Source organism: Protopterus annectens, chromosome 13.part0 (assembly GCF_019279795.1).
Source record: "Protopterus annectens isolate FY-2018-M chromosome 13.part0, PAN1.0, whole genome shotgun sequence".
In the NCBI taxonomy this organism is placed as follows: Eukaryota; Metazoa; Chordata; order Ceratodontiformes; family Protopteridae; genus Protopterus; species Protopterus annectens.
Window position 1 is genome coordinate 365,352,604 of NC_056747.1, and position 18,662 is coordinate 365,371,265.

At 44.2% G+C, this 18,662-nt stretch overlaps 1 protein-coding gene across 1 annotated transcript in view; it reads right to left on the bottom strand.

Moving 5' to 3' along the window:
- ABHD17A (abhydrolase domain containing 17A, depalmitoylase) overlaps positions 1-18,662 on the bottom strand; it is a 938,418-nt gene that overhangs the window by 88,402 nt on the left and 831,354 nt on the right. The gene's annotated exons all lie outside the window — the stretch shown is intronic.

The window sequence follows — 18,662 nt, forward strand, 5'->3', positions numbered from 1 at the left end:
AAGGACTTGCTGAGTCTAATTACGATGGCTCCCAAAAAAGCAATTACCAGAAAATGGAAATCAAAGTCTAAACCAACTTTACTAGAAGTAGTGACAATAGTAACAGAGTTAAAACAACTGGAACTGGGATCTTTAGAAAAGGGTGGAGCAAATTACATAGGAAAAAATAGGAACTGTGGGATCAATACATGCAGAGGAGGAGCAAGGTTTAAAAGAAGGCAGGATTTCAATATGTAATGGCTGACTAACAATGACTGCAGATGTTAAAAAGGATGCATAATGTTTTCAGGTTCAGTTGTGTCAACACGGTTTGGAATGTAGAATGTTTTCAACTAAGATTGTGTTGCTTTGTTTTATTGTCATTTATATAAATGTAACATGGCCTATGTCATACATTATGATGTAATAAAGATGTTTCTTGTTTAAAAAAATCCTTCTCCTAACCAAGGAAGAGGGGACAGCGTTTATCACCCCTGTGCAAGCATATGCTGGTTGACACGATGGAAGAGTTTGGTCTGGCAGGTGAGGAAAAATCCCCTGAAAAGGTGGGAGAGACTTCCACTGACATCTGTACCCTTGATGGATTACTCTCAGAATCCATCTGTCTGAAACAATCATTTGCTAAAGACAGAAACTGAGGTTCAAACTTTCTGGGAGGATTAAGGGACTGCCAAGGTGGGAGGGGGTAAAGATGTCCTTCATACAGTCATTCAGAGTTATTAGACTGCTCTTTGTTCTAGGGGAGAGTCCTGCTTTTTTTTTTTAACCCCCCTGCCATTGTTTTCTAAACCTCTCCTTACCAGAAGACTGCTGGGACTGTTTAGTCTGCTTTTTAAAGAAAGCTGTAGAGGGAGCTTTGGATTCCTTGGTAAACTTAGAGAAGTGTTGCTGAAAAATCAGATAGAGGCCTTGAATCAGTTTCTCTTTCTCACTGTACTTTTTAATGACCTCTACCATCAGCAGATTCAAATATTAATTCTCTATCTACACGGGACTTAAACATTTTCTTTTTGACACCCTCTGGGAGGTCTAGAGAATGCAGCCAGGCAAACCTCCTTATAACATTTCCTAGGCAGCAGCCCTGGAGGTGGCATCAGCAGAGTCAGATGTACATTTCAATTATTTGAAACACTAAAGAGACAAAGTTACACAAAACAGATTTCTCCACACAGGAGGAACCAGATGCCAAAATATTTTGTCTATTCTCACAACTGTCAAACATAAACTTCAAGATATGTGCTTGATAGTGGAGAATTCGGAAAACAAGCATTGCAGAAGAATACACGTTTTCCAAGCTTATCAAAAGCCTTCCCAACCTTGACAGAAGGACTGGGATTAGTTTTAACCAAATGTTTTATCAGCAGCTGGATTCACTTAAAGTAACAGCAGCTGGGTCATACTTGGGATGTGCATAAAAACTTAACAGACTGAGACACTTTATATAGTACATATGCTTTTTTAGGAGCAGCAGGTTGGCTGGGAGGGAAGTTACAGGTTGTGACAAAAGTAATTTTTAAAGCAGACATAAAATGAATATGAATAGATTCTGGAAATTCCAGTTGTAACAAATCATAATACTTTCTAAGAGAATGAGCAGCATCACTGTTTTCCCACTTAAACAACTGATCCATTGTGGAAATAGTTTTCAGAGGCATAGAATCATTCAAAGGGACAGGGAGAAGCCATATTCTTCTCAGAATTTGAATCAGAAATCTGTGGAAACAACACAATCTGTCCATTCATAATCATTTAGAGGTTCAAAGTCTTGAATATCTTCAGAAAATGAAAATTCATTTTTCTTTTACCAGACTAGCCATGCAAGAAGAGTCAACAGCTTGTATTAAACCCTGAACTAAGACCAATAAATTACTCCTGTCCAGAGTTAGAGACAGGAGAGAGCACACACGTTTTTATTTCTTTTTGACAAGAATTTCTGAAGAAACAGACACACAACTGCCAACAATAAACTCCCTAGGGATAAGCACAGGTTTCTGGCTAGGGATTCTCTGCCCCTTCTCCAAGGGCTGACAAGAGTGGCTCCCCCTTGCCTGCCAAGAACATATCAAAAACTACAGAAGATCCATCTAACCCCGGTCCATGGTAGCTGTAGACACTACACCAGTACGAGCTAGGGAAAAAGAGGAGTGGTCTAAGGAACTAGTTTTGGTCATAGCAATGTTGTCCAACTGTGGCAGAGGCATTTTAGTAGCCTGATGTTGTGGCAAAGGCTGTTTAGCAATTTTCTTCTTTTTTTGTGGCTGGAAGAAAGTACAGTTGTGTACACTTATCATAAATGTAGATGTTCAAGTGTATTCACTGTTGCAGTCATTACATTTGGGTAATCTGCTGGCAGGTTGCCCTCGGTCGGCCTGATTAACAAAGTCTTGGGTCCTGCGTCGGTTGCTGTCCCTTCTTTCATGACATCAGGTGTATAAAACATGCAGATGACGCCATTACATCAGTTCTTCTTGCCCCAGATGTCAGGTGCCCCCCTAATGGGGAGCAAATAAAATTAAAAAAAAAATATACCTCCAACTAAAAGCAAATACACCAAAAAGGCATTTAAATATAGTAAAAGAAAGAGGTATAGCCAGAGAAAAATTTGGGGGCTGGAGGGAGGGTAACCAGGACTGCAACAGTGAATACACTCGAACATCTACATTTATGGTAAGTGTACACAACTGTACTATGTTCTTCGTGTTTCACTGTTGCAGTCATTACATTTGGGTAGATTTCCAAAGCTATGGCTGGGAGGAGGAGTTTATACAACATTAGGACCGGCTAGAAGGCCCTGCAAGACAGCAGTTGCAAAGCCAACTCTGTATTTAGAGAAAATTGGTAAATTATAATGCTTGGTGAGAGTATGTACAGAACTCCAGGTTGCAACTTCTAGAATATCCCTGGTAGGAACACCTCTGAGAAAGGCTGCAGAAGTAGATGCAGCCCTGGTGGAGTGCGATCTGATCACCTGGGGGATAGATTTTCCATGGTGCTTATAGCAGAAATAATGCAATGGCTTATCCATTTAGAAATGGTTTGTTTTGAAATAGCCTTCCTCTCTGCCCCTGCAGCAAATGCTACCAGCAATTGTTCAGATTTTCTTCGAGATTTAGTCCTGCCCAAGTAGAATCTAAGTAGTCTGTGCACATCCAAGGAATGCAGAATCTGTTCTCCTGTGTTCTGAGGATTGGAAAAGAAGGTTGGCAAATGAATGGACTGATTAAGGGCCACACTGGAAACCGCCTTGGGCATGAAGAAAAGATTGGTCCTCAGAAATACCCTGTCCGCATGAAAGATGATGAAAGGCTCCACTGCCATAAGGGCCTGTAATTCAGATATCCTTCTAGCTGAAGTGACTGCTAAAAGGAAGGCTGTCGTCCAAGAAGGAAAATTTAAGTCTGCAGTAGCAGCTGGCTCGAAAGGAGGCAGAGTGAGCTTCTCTAAAACAAAGTTAAGGTCCCAGGCAGGGGTAGGAGCTCTCCTGGGTGGTCTCAAGTTTTTTGCCCCTCTGAGATACTGCCTGAGCAGGGGATGAGAGAAGAGGGGTGGTTCTGTGTTACAGTGAGCTGAAACAGCTTAAGCATATATTTTTAATAGAGGAAAAAGCCAGGCCCTTGTGAAGCATCTCAGTTAAGTATTGCAAAATATGGGGTAAATTGGGCGCTGCTGTGCTTATCCCTAAAGATTGGTTCCAGGCACAGAATCTTTTCCATTTGTCAGCATAAGATTTTCTAGTACTAGGCATTCTCGCCTCCAAGATGACATCTATCACAGGTTTGCTGAGGGATGATAAGGGTGAGTTTAAGTGATTAGCCAGGCTGCAAGGTTCAATGTTGGAAGCTGAGGGTGCAGAATTTGGTTCTCCTGCTGAGACAGCAAGGAAGGGGTCTGAAGCAGGTGCCATGGAGATATTTGTGATGAGAGTGGGTACCAGCGTTGGCGTGGCCAGTCTGGAGCAATCAAAATCATTCTTGGTTTGTCCTATTTGACTTTTAGCAGAACTTTGGAGAGCAGAGGCAGAGGGGGAAAAGCTTACACTGATAGGTTTTTCCAGCTGAAGGATAGAGCATCCACTTTCCAGGTTTCTTTGTGGGGAGTCCTTGTGCAACACCTGTCCAACTGGTAGTTCTGGGGGGAGGCAAATAGCTCTGTCTGGGCTCCCCCATTTGCTTGTCAACATGGTGAAAATCAGTGGTTCCAGTTTCTACTCGTGTGGTTCCATGAGATTTCTGCTTAGTCCATCTGCCAGTGTATTCAATTTTCCTGGCAGGAATTGAGCTTGTAGGTGCACTTGGTAGCTCAAGGCTGTGTTCCACAATGCCATCGCTAATCTGCAGAGTGGATAAAAATGTGTACCCCCCTGCTTGTTTATGTACCACATAATAGTGGTGTTGTCCGTCTTTACCATTAGTTGTCCTGGAAGAATGTAGTCCTTGAAGACTGTCAGAGCATTCTGTACAGCTAACATTTCTTTCTGATTGATATGGAGGTGCATTTGATTTGGGTTCCATTTGCCCTGAATGCACTTCCTTGCCACGTGAGCCCCCCATGCATAGTCTGATGCATCTGTAGTTAGGGTTTGAGTGGCAGGGGGTAGTGTGAATGGCAGTCCCTTGTTTTGGTGGCAGGCCTCTGCCCACCATAGGAATTCCAGGCATAGACAAGGTATGATAGGAATCATTGTTTTCAGGCTGTGACAATGCTGACTCCATACATTTTTTTAAGTACCTCTGTAGTTTCCTCATATGCAGTCTTGTATATGGAATTAGAAGAATGCAGGAGGCCATGAACCCCAAGGCTTGCAGTATTTATCTTGCAGATAAGCAGGGTTTTTGTGGCCACTTGTTTGAAGTAAGTTACCAAATTAATTTGCTTCTCTGGCATGAAGAAAGCCATCTGGGCAGTTGTATTCAAGCTTGTATCCAGGAATGTAATCTGTTGAGAGGGTAACAGTTGTGTTTTCTTTTCATTTATGGTGTACCCCAGACAAGTTAGAACCCTTTTTACAAACGCCAGATGATTCAGAAGTATGCCCTAGTTTTCTGCCTGAATTAAACAATCGTCCAGGTATGGATATATTTGAATATTTCTTTGCCTTCAAAATGCAATGACTGGAGCCAGGCACTTTGTGAATACCCTGGGTGCAGTAGACAAGCCAAAGGGCAGTGCAGAGAACTGATCATGCAAGTAGCCTGTTTGAAGCGTAGGTATCTCCTGCAGGATCCCCTGATTGGGATGTGTAGGAATGCTTCTTTTAAATCTAGTTGCCAACCAGGCACATCTTTGCCTAGCATAGGAAGTAACTGGTGAAGAGTCAGCATCTTGAATTTTGGAATGTCCAGAAAGTTGTTTAGAGTAGACAAGTCCAGAATTGGATGCCATGATTTGTATTTTCTGGGTACCAGAAAAAGCCTGGAAAAGAAACCTTGTCCCTTTTCCTCTTCTGGTACTGGCTGAATAGCCCCCATGTTTAAGAGGGAAAGTACTTGTTTTTGAGCCTCTGCCCACTGATTTGGGGGCAGGTCTGGCCACCCGTTTGGTGCTGGCAACGTGTGGAAATGAAATCTGTATCCCTGGGACACTATATTTAAAACCCATTTGTCCTGGGTTACGAGTTCAATTCTTTGCATGAAGAGCAATCTTTCCCCCCAAAGGTGCAGCTAAAAGGTAAATGCTTGGCAATTTTAAAAGGAAGTCATTGAGACTGTTTACCATAGGGGGTTGTCTTGTTATTTCCAGATTTGGAAGTGGAGGCCCCCCATTACTTAGTTCTGACAGTCCCCTGGGACTGAAACCTGGTGCTTTTGGTGTGTCTGGGTTTGGCTTGAGAGGATCTGGAAGGAGCTGGAAAAGACCAACTCTTAGTAGGCCAGTGCCTACTAAATTTCGGAGGTTGCACTTGTAAGAAATCTTTAACAGTTTGCATAGATTTAGCTTCATCTTCCATCTTATTTAGAACTTCTTCAGCCTTATTACCAAACAGACGGTCCTGATTTAAAGGAGCATCCAACAATTTTGCTTTAACATGATCACGCAAAGACTGCTCTAAGCCAAACATGTCTTCTAAGCACAGTCCCAGTAACAGCAGCCCTGCAGGAGGCCTCTAAAGAATCAAAACCGCATTGCAAAGTATATTTTCCAACTTGTTCAGCAGAATGCAATAAATCCTGTAAATCTTTATTTTCCACACAGTCAGGAATCAACGTCATATTCTGTTTAAGCAGTCCAATAATATGCTGTTGATATTTTAACATATGAAATTGGCAGTTTAAAGCCCTGATTGCCAAGGTTGCAGAAGTATAAACCTTCTTACCCCATCTATCCAGTGTCCTGGTGTCTCTATCAGAAGGGGTAGGATTTTTAGCAGTAGAAGCCTTAATGCCCTTGGGCTCCTGAGAAATGGTTTCTGGATCTGCAACATGATTTTTGAAAAGGAACTTGTGGGACTCAGGAACCCTGTAGTATCTGTCAGGTTTACTAGGAGCCGGAGGCAGGGAATCAGGGGCCATACTGGATTCCGAAAACACATCAACAATGTCTAGTACAGGAGGTGTAGCCAAGGGCCTATGCTGAAGTAGGAGGAGGAAATCCCTAAGCCTCTTTTTTGAATCAGAAAATGCCCGACTTTCCCAGTGGAAATGCTCCCTTAAAGTATGTAAAGTTTCCCCAAAAGAAAAATCTTCAGGAGGGGAAGCAGAGGGAATGGAATCCTCTGCATCAGAATCCTCATAAGTAGGTATGGAGAAATCCAGGTCATTAGAAGAGTCAGAAGAAACAGAAACTTGATCAGAAGATTCATAATCAAGCTCGGGGGGGGGGGGGGGGCTTGACTACCCCTGATTAGAGCAATTAGATCTTCAGCCATTTTGAACATTTGTTTTTTAGGTGTAGGGGCCTGAACATGTGGCCTGGACATTGTTTTTTTAGACATAGAACGAGATTTAGGCCTTAGTAATGAAGGTGGAGTCGATTTAATATGCAAGTCTGTAGGCCTGAATACATAGAAGCCGGTGCCTACACAGCGGCTCTGGACCCATCCAAGGTAGAGACATCCACGGGTTCCATAGGTGCAGCCTCTCGCGGCATACCGGACTTCGAATGGGTCTCAGTAGAGGCCTGCGAATCAGAAGTAGCTGGTATCAGGGGCTGAGAAAGCGCCTCACTGAGTTCCGGCGAACTGGCGACTGGCTTAGAAGAAGCGTCGTCGGCAGTTTTGGACCTCGGCAGCCTGTCTCTGTCTTTATCTTTGCGTTTTTTCGGAATCCTGGTAGTTGGATGGCTAACCAACGACATTTCTGGATAATTAAACCGAGAACCAAAATATTTAGAGGCAAAAATGTACCGACGACGGATAGTGCACTGATCAAATAAAGCACAAAACTGGCAGCAAGGTATGTCGTGGTCAGGGCCTAGGCAAGGAATACAGTACGAATGAAAATCTTTGTGAGGTATTTGCTTTCCACAAGTAATGCAATTATTAACTTTTACTGACATTGGAAAGGAGCAAGAAAAAGTTTCCCCAATGGGGTACTTAGCTTTAAGTTGAAGACTTTGGTTCTGAAACTCAAAAATGAAAATTTCAGGAGTCGGCCGACCGGCACTTGAAAACTGCTTCTGCTTAGAGCACCACACGGCAATAAAGACTGATGTAATGGCATTGGATGCATGTTTTATAACCCTGACAACCTGATGTCATGGAAGAAGGGACAGCAACAGACGTAGGACCCAAGACTTTGTTAATCAAGCCGACTGACGGCAACCTGCCAGCAGATTACCCAAATGTAATGACTGCAACAGTGAGACACGAAGAACATCTGGTAGTTTGTTTCACTGTTAATCTAAAAAAGGTGCCAGATTCCTGAGGAAGCTTAGTAGCAATGGTTGGTAAAACAGATAAATTATAAAAAAAGTAACTTTTTCCCCATTCAATTACAGTAAAAAGCACTTTGAACATTTACACCAACCCCCAAAAGTGAAATAATACAACTTTCATCACAGAAAAAAATAAGTTATGTACTCACCATAACGTTACACTTTTGTTGTCCATCTTGCCTATATTCTTGCTGGTTGGGTTCAGAACTGAGCATCGGTTCAGACTCAGCCTAATACAGAAGCCCGAGAGCCTCCACTGGCTCAAAGCTAACCCCTATCTCATGATTCTTAGGGTAGAATACTCAGATCTTGTCTGTAAGTGAAAGCAGTACTAATATCTATACATATTTATAAACATAGCCTGTCTAGCTGAAGGAGGAGGAGGAAAACAGAGACTCCAAAAAAAAAAAAAAAAAAAAAAAAAAACTGTATTTACATCCGTATATACATACACATACATACATATACATTTATATATATATATATATATATATATATATATATATAAAAAATTATCCGCCTGATCCTCCAGGAGCGAAGGAGAGTGGGACGCAAGAATATGGGCGAGATGGGCAACAAACATGGAACGTTATGGTGAGTACATAACTTCTTAATGTTATGTTGTCCTATCTCGACATAATTCTTGCAGGTTGGGACAGTGTCCCTAGCACCTTCATCCCTGAGTGGCTCAGGAAAACAGACTCTTCAGTACAGTGGAAATAAATGAAGATCTGTTCCAAGAGGCCACGTCTCCTTTGTAATGTATAATAAAGGTGTGAAGTCTCAGTCCATAGGAAGTTTAGCTTGAAAGGCTGCTGAAGTTGCAACTACTCTTGTGGAATGGCCTCTCACTTTGCCTGGTAACTGTTATTATAGTTGTAAGAAAAAGAAATGCTGTCCTAAGCCATTTTGAAAGAGTTACTTTAGAAACCAGTAATCCTTTCCCATTATCTGAAAAAGACACAAAGATCTAGTCCGACTTCCTGAACTGTTTGGTCCTATGCAAATAGAAGCGTAGCTGTTTGTGTACATCTAGTTGACGTAATTTATATTCTGCCTTGTTGCTATAGTTGGGAAAGAACACTAGCAACTCAATAGACTGATTTAAATTATTTTCTGTAGAAACTTTTGGTAAGAAAGAGGGATTAGTTCTTAACGATACTCTATCTTTGTGGAAAACTAAATAAGGATGGCATATAGAGAGGGCCTGGAGTTCTGACACCTGACTGGCAGAGGTAATGGCTACCAAGAAAAGAGAGTTTTCCATGACAAAAATTTTTCATCACAAGATGAAGCAGGCTCGAAGGGTGGCAAAATCAAGGCAGATAGGACAAAATTTGGGTCCCAAATGGGTGGAGGTTCTCTAATTGGGGGTCGCAGCAGAAAGCTACTTTCAAAAAGGCCTTGCATAGTATATGGGACATGATAGACATTACCGTTTCCCCGATATGGAAACTAGATATGGCAGCTAGTTGTACTCTGATGGCAGCTGCTGCTGCATCCTTGTCAAAGAGCTTGGAGAGAAATTCTAGAATGGATGTGACAGAAGCTGTAAAGGAATCTATATTGTGCTTAATGGCCCAGTACGAAAATCTTTTCCATTTACTGTAATACAGTTTTCTGGTAGAAGGTTTGTGGGAAGAGATCAAGATATGTTTAACTGTAGAGGAGAAATCAAAACACCTGGCTATATGTGGAACTGGAGCAGCCATGCTTTCAACTTGAGGATTTGGATGGATGGAACATTCCCGATGAGTGGGTCAAAAGGTCTGGAACTGTGTCCAGAATCCATGGTTCCTCTAGAAGATGGGCCCAGAGGAAGGGGAACCAAATTTGTCGAGACCAGTACAGTGCAAGGAGTATCACAGTGCTGTTCAACGTGCTGGCTTTCCGAAGTACTTTGGGTATTGAGGGGAAGGGTGGAAAGGCATAAAGAAGTCCTGGGGGCCAAACATGTACGAGTGCATCCCTTGGTGACTTCCTGGGGGGGGGGGGGTGAAGGCAAAGTAGCTGCTGCATTTGGCGTTCAGTGGCAAAAAGGTTGCAGCAAGGCTGGCCCCATGTCTGGAAGATCTCTTCTGCAACTTGTTTAAGGGACCACTCATGAGGCAACAGAATTGCTCTGCCGAGTTTGTCCATTATTATGCTGGATTTGCCTGGGGTGCGCATTGCTATCAGAAAACGGTGAGAAGCGACAGCCCATTGCCATACCCATTGTGCCTTCTCAGCATAGGGGATACGATTTGGTTCCTCCCTGTTTATGTACCCCACTACTGACATGTTACCTGTTTGAACTGCAATAATTCCTATCGGAAGAGAGTCCTGGAATGCCTGCAATGCATAGAACACCACTCTCATCTCTAGGACATTGATATGCAAGTGGTTTTCGTTTTCTCGCCATAAGCCTTGAACAGTCATTCCCAGATAATACCCTCCCCCCCACCTGATATGGGAAGCGTTTGTGATCAGTACAGCAGTTGGTTGCGGGAATACAAAACGGATGGCACAAGGACAACTGGTTTGTTTGAAGCCACCAGAGAAGATCCTTCTTGCATGAATCTGTAATAATTATCTGATGTGATACAGGTAGATCTTGCATGGACCATTGGGCAAAGAGTAACCACTGGAGGACCCACATGTGTAGATGTGCTAGAGGAACTAGAAGAATTGCCACTGCCATGGTTCCTAGAACCTGCAACACAGACCTCACCTGAATCTTTCTTCTGACATAAAATTTTACAGTGTAGGGACTGCATTATCTCGGGGGGTAAGTTTTGCCACCATTTCCTTTGAATCCAACTTGGCAACTAAGAAAGTAATATGCTATGAAGGTGACAAGGCAGAATTTTTCAAATTTATTGCAATGCCTAGCTTGGAGCAAAGTAGTATTGTTTCGTCCCTCGCTTGTAATAGCAGATGCGTGGTGGTGGCGGTCAAGAGCCAGTCATCTAGATATGGAAACACACAGAATCCTAGAGGTCTCAAGTGAGCCATAACTACTGCCATGCATTTGGTGAACACACTGGGAGCTGTAGCAAGACTGAAGGGCAGGGCTCAAAATTGGTAATGACTGGCTCCCAGCTGAAGTGTCTGCTGGATCGCCTGTCCATCTTTATATGGTAGTACACATCCTGGAGATCTATTCAGCACATCCAATCGTCTTTCTTGAAAAAAAGGGAATATAGACTGTAATGTCATCATCTGGAACTTTGATTTTTTTTTTTTTTTTTTTTTTTTACAGACCAGTTCAATCTGCGGAGATCCAAAATGGACCTCCAGTCCCCAAGTTCTGGATCCAATTTGGTCTGCGGGGACCTCTTGGATGACTCTTTTCCAGCAACGTGTGTACCTCTGATGTTGCCTCATCCCTCTGACTGGGTGGAAGTTCTGGAATGGACTGATTTATGGGGAGGGGTGGAAAAGGGAATGTAACAACCTCTGGATAGGATTGTCTGTACCCATTTGTCTTGAGTGATTGCCAGCCAGGCGTTTGGGTATAGTGAAAAGCGCCCTCCGACTGCCTCAACAGAAGAGCAGGCAGGCCTCCTTTCAGGAGCCCTGATTCTGCGGACCCTCTCTGCTGTGAAGTCGGCGTCTTCTACTGTTACTTCCCCCTCTGCCCCTGGGGGAAGTTTCACCATGTGTGTCGAAAAACCTTTTTAGATTTAAAAGTAAAGAAGTCCCTGAGGCCAATTGTGGACTAGAGCGTCTCTGGGTATGTGACCTGGAAGCGGAAGAAGGGAGAAGTAGTTGCTGCATTTGCTGTTGAAAAGGGTGGCAAAAAGATCGCAGCAAGGCTGTCCCCATTTGAGGAAGATAAGATCCGCAACTTCCCGATTCAGAGACCACTCGTGAGGCATGAGGATAGCTCTGCTGAGCCTGTCCGCTATGACGTTGGATCTCCCAGGGATGTGCGTCACAATCAGAAAACGTTGGGAGGAAATTGCCCACTGCCAAAGTCTGAGTGCTTCTCGACACAGGGGGTAGGATCTGGTTCCGCCCTGCTTATTGATGTACCACACCACTGACATGCTGTCTGTTTGAATTGCAATGGTCCTGAAAGGAAGAGAGTCTTGAAGGGCTTGCAACGCTAGAAGCACGGCTCTCATTTCTAGGACATTTATGTGCAGATGGTACTCGTGAGGTTGCCAAGTGCCTTGGACTGTCCTGTCCAGATAATGCCCCCCCCCATCAGGGAGTTGTCTGTAGTCACTGTGGCTACCGGAGGGGGCTGTATGAAAGGTCTGCCCTGAGTCACTAGTGGGGAGACCATCCACCAAGAAAGGTGCCTTTTGCATGCCTCCGTGATCAGGATCATGTGAGACATGGGTAGCTCCTGGAAAGACCACTGCGTGAAAAGAACCCACTGAAGAATTCTCATGTGGAAACACGCTAATGGAAGTAGAAGAATCGCAGCTGCCATGGAGCCCAGAGTTTGAAGGACATACCTGACTTGGATCCTTTTGCTCTGCATTAGGATTTGCACTTGCTGATGAATTGTGGACACTCTTTCCAGTGGTAACCTTGCTAACATTACCCTCGTGTTTAATTCTGCTCTGATGTAAGTGATAGATTGACAGGGCAACAAGGCAGACTTTTCGAAATTTATTGTGATACCTAGTTGGGTGCAAGATGTGACTGCATAATCCCACGCTTGTAAGAGTTGATGCCTGGTGGTAGCAGTTAGGAGCCAGTCGTCTAGATATGGAAACACCTGGAATCCTTGACGTCTCAGGTAAGCCATGATCACTGCCATACATTTGGTGAACACCCTGGGGGCTGTGGTGAGAACAAAGGGCAGAGCTCTATACTGGTAATGAATGGCCCCCACCTGAAAGCGAAGAAATCTCCTGGAGAGTCTGTCCATCTTGATATGGTAGTACGCATCCTGAAGATCTATCGAGCACATCCAATTGTCCTGACCCAGGAAGGGTAGAATGGACTGTAGCGTGACCATCCAAAACTTTATTCTTTGTACAGATTTGTTTAGTCTGCGGAGATCCAGAATCGGTCTCCAGTCCCCTGTCTTTTTTTGGTACCAGAAAGAACCTTGAGTAAGTTCCGGAACTGTGCTGGTCTGTGGGGACTTCCTGAATGGCTCTTTTTTCTAGCAGTTTTGAAACTTCTAGTACTGCTTGCTCCTTCAGATTGGGTGGAACATCTGGAAGGGCCTTCTTTGACTGTAAGGGGGGTTTGATGGAAGGGGATTTTGTAACCTTCGGATATAATGGACAGTGCCCATTTGTCTCTTGTTAAATTTTGCCAGGCTTTTGTGTACAGCGAAAGTCTTCCCCCAACTGCCTCCAGAGGTAAGCAGCCAGGCAACCCTTCAGGGATGCTGAAAGGGTTTATAAGAGAAGGATTCTCTGTTGCCCTGGTTCTGCGGAACCCCTCTGCCACGAGGGTGGCATCTATTATTGTTTCCCCTCTGCCTCTGGAGGAAAAATCACTACGTGTGTCAGGCAAGGCTCCCTGAGATTTGCGGTACCACATCTTCCCACTCTTCTGACCCTTGGGGTAAGGTCTAGAGGGAGTGGAAAAACGGACTCCCATGGCAGAGAGAGTCTTGCCTTCTTGCTCACACCTAGTCAACGTGTCTTTCACCTGTGGCCCAAAAAGAAAGGAGCCATCAAAGGGGGTATTAGTGAAGGACACTCGAAAGGGTTCTGCAAAGTGACACAGCCGCATCCAAGCATGCCTCCTGAGGGCCACACCAGTGCCCGCGGCTCTACTTGCTCCATAGGAAATGAGCCTCATGGAGGAGTTAACTACAGAATTAAGAGTAGTTAGCTGGGAAGCTACTTTGGCTTGTACTCCCTCAGCTGTAGGATCTTGAAGGGTATCTCCAAGCTCTTTAAGGAGATCCCTTTAAAGGCGAGTAAAATGACAGATAGTTCAGGGAACTCATGGAGAAGGTCGCTGAAGCAAACATTCGCTTTCTGTACCTGTCCATCATCCTAGACTCCTTGTTAGGGGGATGAACAGATGAAGAGGTCTCTGCTAACTCTTTTTTGGTGGCTGCTGCTACCACCATGGCATCAACGGGCACGCCTTTAGAAAGGAATTGCTTATCCTGGGGGTTGTAATAAATTTACCAGGTCTCCTCGGAGTTGGTTCCACTGTGTCCGGAGCCAACCAAGGCATTCGAGCCACTACAGACATAAGTGGGTCGAAAGGAGGAGAAACCCAGGAGGTGGAAGGTCGGGAACCGAGAGTGCTCAGGAATACAGACTAATCCTCGGTAGGGGCTACGAAATTCCAGTTCCCCCTCTGTCTAAGCATTTCCAGGATGTCTGAAAAGGAAACATCTTCAGAGTGGGATCTCGGGGACCCTTCCAATTCATCTAAGTCTCTATCAGAAGTGACAGACTCAGGGGAGTCAGTGTGCTTTCCTCTTACACTTCTTCCGATGGGGCTCCTCTGAGTGATCAGGGGAGGTCTCGGAAGAAGAGGAAACACCCAATGGGTTGTCCTGGGGCATCGGTTCCCTACGCTTGGGGTCTGGAGGAGGAGGAGCAGAGGTTGACACAGGCACTACGGGGGACAGAGCCGGTTGGGCTGGTAGTGGAGCTGTCTCGGGGCTGTCTTGAGGCAGAGAAAGCTCCGGTTCCAAAGAAATAGGAATCTTTCTCCGCGCCAAGGGGGATGGCTCCGAGGCCGATGTTGGAGCCGAGCTCACCTGTGCTGATGCTCAGAGAGGGAGAACGGGGTTGGACTAAGGGTCTGATGCCACTCGCCCCCTCGGAGCCGACGAAGGGACTATCGAGGTAATTGGAGCCGAAGTCGGAACCGAAGGAGAGATGGTGATCAGAGCCGATGGTTCCACTACTCGAACCCCAATGAACTCCGGCTCCGAACTCAATGGAGTCAGAGGAGGAACAGAAGAGGAGGTGGATGGAGCCAATACCTGTTGAGGAGGGTTGGACAATAATTTTGCTAGTGCCTGTGATTTGAGCAACCTACTCACTACTCTCTCCACATCATGATCTGACAACCTAGAGGATCGAGAGGAGTGTGATGAATGGTGGCTACATTCACTTTGCAGTAATGGAGACCGAGGAGCCGAATGAACTGACTCTAATGAAGGGGACCTCAGTCTCTTTTGGCTCTGAGATGGCTCCGAAATATCCAATGGAGCCAGAGGGGTTGTCTTGTCGGTGCCAGCTGGAACTAACGTACTCTGCAAATCCTGTACAGGAATCGGCTCCAAAAGTGGCGCCAACGGTTTTGTGGATTTTGGGGATTTCACTGGCTGGGAACTCTTTGCCGGTGAATCCTGAGGCTTTAATAGACCCCTAAGGATCAATTTGTTCTTACGCTCCTGCAGGACCCTTGGACTAAAGGCATGGCAAATAGAGCAAGATTCCTGCAGGTGAACAGCGCCCAAACAATAAATGCAGCTAGTGTGCCCATCTGTCAGAGACATTTTCTGACAGCATGAGTCACACTTTTTAAAACCAGATACTTTAGCTTCCCTTAGACATGACCCAACTACAAAAAACTAAGTACCACAAGGTAAACACAGACAGACAAATAAGTACTATTCTAAACAAGATACACCTATAAAAATACAATCTCTGTCTTTTTTTTAAGATAACAAAACAGGAAAGGAAAGCCTCTAAGTTAAATGGCTATCCCAGGGAATGGGGTAGGGGGGGAGAACTCTCTAACTTAAACGAGTTCTAAATAAAAGGGAAACTTAAGAGGAACGAAGTATTACAACAACACGTACAGAATAAAACTAAGAACAGTAAATACCTGTTTAAAAGGGGTCCAAGAGACTATTTTTACACAAAAATAGAAATATACAAGCCTGAGCCAGAAAATGACACACCTCGCAGCTGAAGCGGCAAACGAGATCTGGGTAGCTGTCACTAGGCATCATGGGATAAGGGGTAGCCTCGAGCCAGTAAACAGCTCTCGAGATATTGAAGATGGCCAAGTCAGAGCCAAGGATCGGCTCCGATCCCACACAGCAAGAATGAAGGCGAGATAGACAACTTAACATCTAATGTTCAAAGGTACCAAACCCTGTGGTAATTGTACAATTTGTGAACACACAGCACCAACTTTTGATAATATAAATGGTTTAAAATTTGAAACAAAAGGCAGCTTTATTTGTAAAAGTGTGGGTGTTATTTATGCAATAACATGTCCATGTAAAATGTTTTATAAAGGAGAAAGCAAAAGAAGCTTAGGTGATAGAGTGAAAGAATACAAAAGAGATGTTAAAAATAAAAGTATTAGTCCTATAGCAGAACATTTTAATGAAATGCATTAGGGTGATCCGAGTGGTTTGCGAGTCACAGTATTGGAACAAGTTAAATTAAATTTTCTAAAAGAGGATAAAATCAAACATTTATTAAGAAAGAAAGAGTGTTTTAATATTAAAATATAATACATTACAGCCATGTGGTATGAATAAAGAATGCAACTGGAAAAGTTTTATTTAAAATACATACATTTTGTCTTTAATTTTTCTTTTAATGGACAATGTTTCTTTAAGGTAATAACTAATTATTAATTGTATATTAGTAATTAAGGGATGTGGATAGTTTTTAACTATAAAAATGGTGTAGTTTTCAAATTAATTTACTTTGGAAAGGCTTATTTTGGCCGAGGCGCTAGGAGAATATATTCGCTGTTTTAATATTATTGATGTGAATACATTTGTATTAAATGACTGAACTTTTAAATCTGTGGACACAGTGGTTCCTGGTCTTTTTTGTGGTGAATACCTTTCTTCGTTTCTGTGGTATAAGTCTTCTAACAGTTACTCCCCCCTCTGCCCCTGGGGGAAGTTTCACCACCTGTGTCGAAAAACCTTTTTGGGATTTGCAGAAAAAGAAGTTACGGCTTACCATAATGTTCCATCTGAGTTGTTGATCTTCTTCCAGTCATCACTGATGGGTTTGGTTCTGAGCCCTCGGAACTGAGTCGGCCTTATACCAAGCTTGCGTGCACCAAAAACTCTCAAGCTAAGCTGCTACCCTCAATGCCCTTCACTCAGTTACCTCAGATCGAATTTACATGCAACATATAGAAGAAACAACAAGTCAGAGGCCATCTCTGTGCAGAAACCCTAAGACACCACAAAGACCCAGAATATCCGCCAGGAACCGTAGGAGAGGTTCAATAGGAGGGTGTGATGACTGGAAGAAGATCAACTCCTCAGATGGAACGTTATGGTAAGACATAACTTCTTTATCTGAAGTTGTTAATCTTCTTCCAATTCATCACTGATGGGACAGAGTCCCCAGCTATTTGGAGAACCTGGGTGGCCCTTATGGAAGAACATTCCTGAGAACTATTGAAACAAAGGCCGCTCTTCCCCTGGAGATCAGATCCAATTTGTAATGCTTGATAAAGGTATGGGGCTTAGCCCAAATGGCAGCTGCACAAATGTCATCCATGGAGGCCCTAGAGTGGAAGGCAACCGATGCTACAATAGCCTTAGAGTGGAAGGCAACCGATGCTGCAATAGCCCTAGTTGAGTGAGCTTTGATTTGGCCAGGCTTAGATTAATTCATAAGCAAATATGAGAAGGCAATGCAATCCCGGAGCCATTTAGACAAAGTAACTTTTGATATTGCACCTCTCATTCTAGGACCCGCAAAGGAAATGAAAAAGCTGGTCCAAATTGTGAAAGGATTTAGTTCTGTCCAGGCAGAAACGTAATTGTCTATGAACATCCAAGGAATGTAGGCAGTATTCTCCCTTGTTTGAATAATTTGGAAAGAATACAGGGAGCTCGATGGACTGGTTAATCGAAAAGTCAGAAACCACTTTGGGAAGAAAGGATGGGTTAGTACGAAGTGATACTCTGTCCTTATGAAAGATCAGATAAGGGCTCTTGATACACAATGCTTGCAATTCAGAAATTCGTCTGGCTGAGGTGACAGCCACTAGAAATAAGGATTTCCATGACAGGAATTTTAGATCACATGTCACAGCAGACACAAAAGGGGGCAGAGAAAGAGACTGCAGAACCCAGGAGAGATTCCATGCCTCCACTGGCTGCCTGATGGGAGGCCTGCTGTGGAATATACCCTTGAGGAAAGTCTTGCAAAAGTGAGAGGAAATAAGCGGGACCATTATGGAAGTTGGAAACAGCTGCTAGATGGACTCGAATGGTAGAAGCTGACGCCCCATTGTCGAACAGTTCAGCCCGGTAATGAAGAATAGTGGCTACAGGGGCTGAGAACGGATCTAGCTTCTGATTATGTGACCAAATAGAGAAACGTTTCCATTTGTTCCTATAAAGTTTCCTGGTCGATGGTTTATGAGAGGCCAAGATAATATCACGGACGGGTGAAGAGAGGGTTGCCTGCCTGGCAACTAACGGAAGTGGAGAAACCAAGCTGTCAGCTTGACAGTGGACAGATCTGGGGGAGTCAGCCATTGTTGGTGAGATATGAGGTCCTGACAAGTGTCTAGGATCCAAGGAGGTTGTAGCAGATGAGGTCGGAAGAAGGGAAACCATACTTGACAAGGCCAGAACAGGGCAATGAGGATCACTTTGCTTCTCAACCGAATAGCTTTCCTTAGAACAGGGGGGATCAGAGGAATCAGAGGATAAGCATAAAGGAGACCCGTGGGCCAATCGTGAATCAAAGCGTCTCGCGGTGACTCCCCATGAGGGGGAAAGAGGGCAAAGTAGCTGCTGCATTTTGTGTTTGGGGGGAGGAGAAAAGGTCGCAGCATGTCTGGCCCCAATGGCTGAAAATTTCCGCGCCGCCACACTCGGATTGAGAGACCACTCGTGAGGACAGAGGCTGCATCTGCTTAGC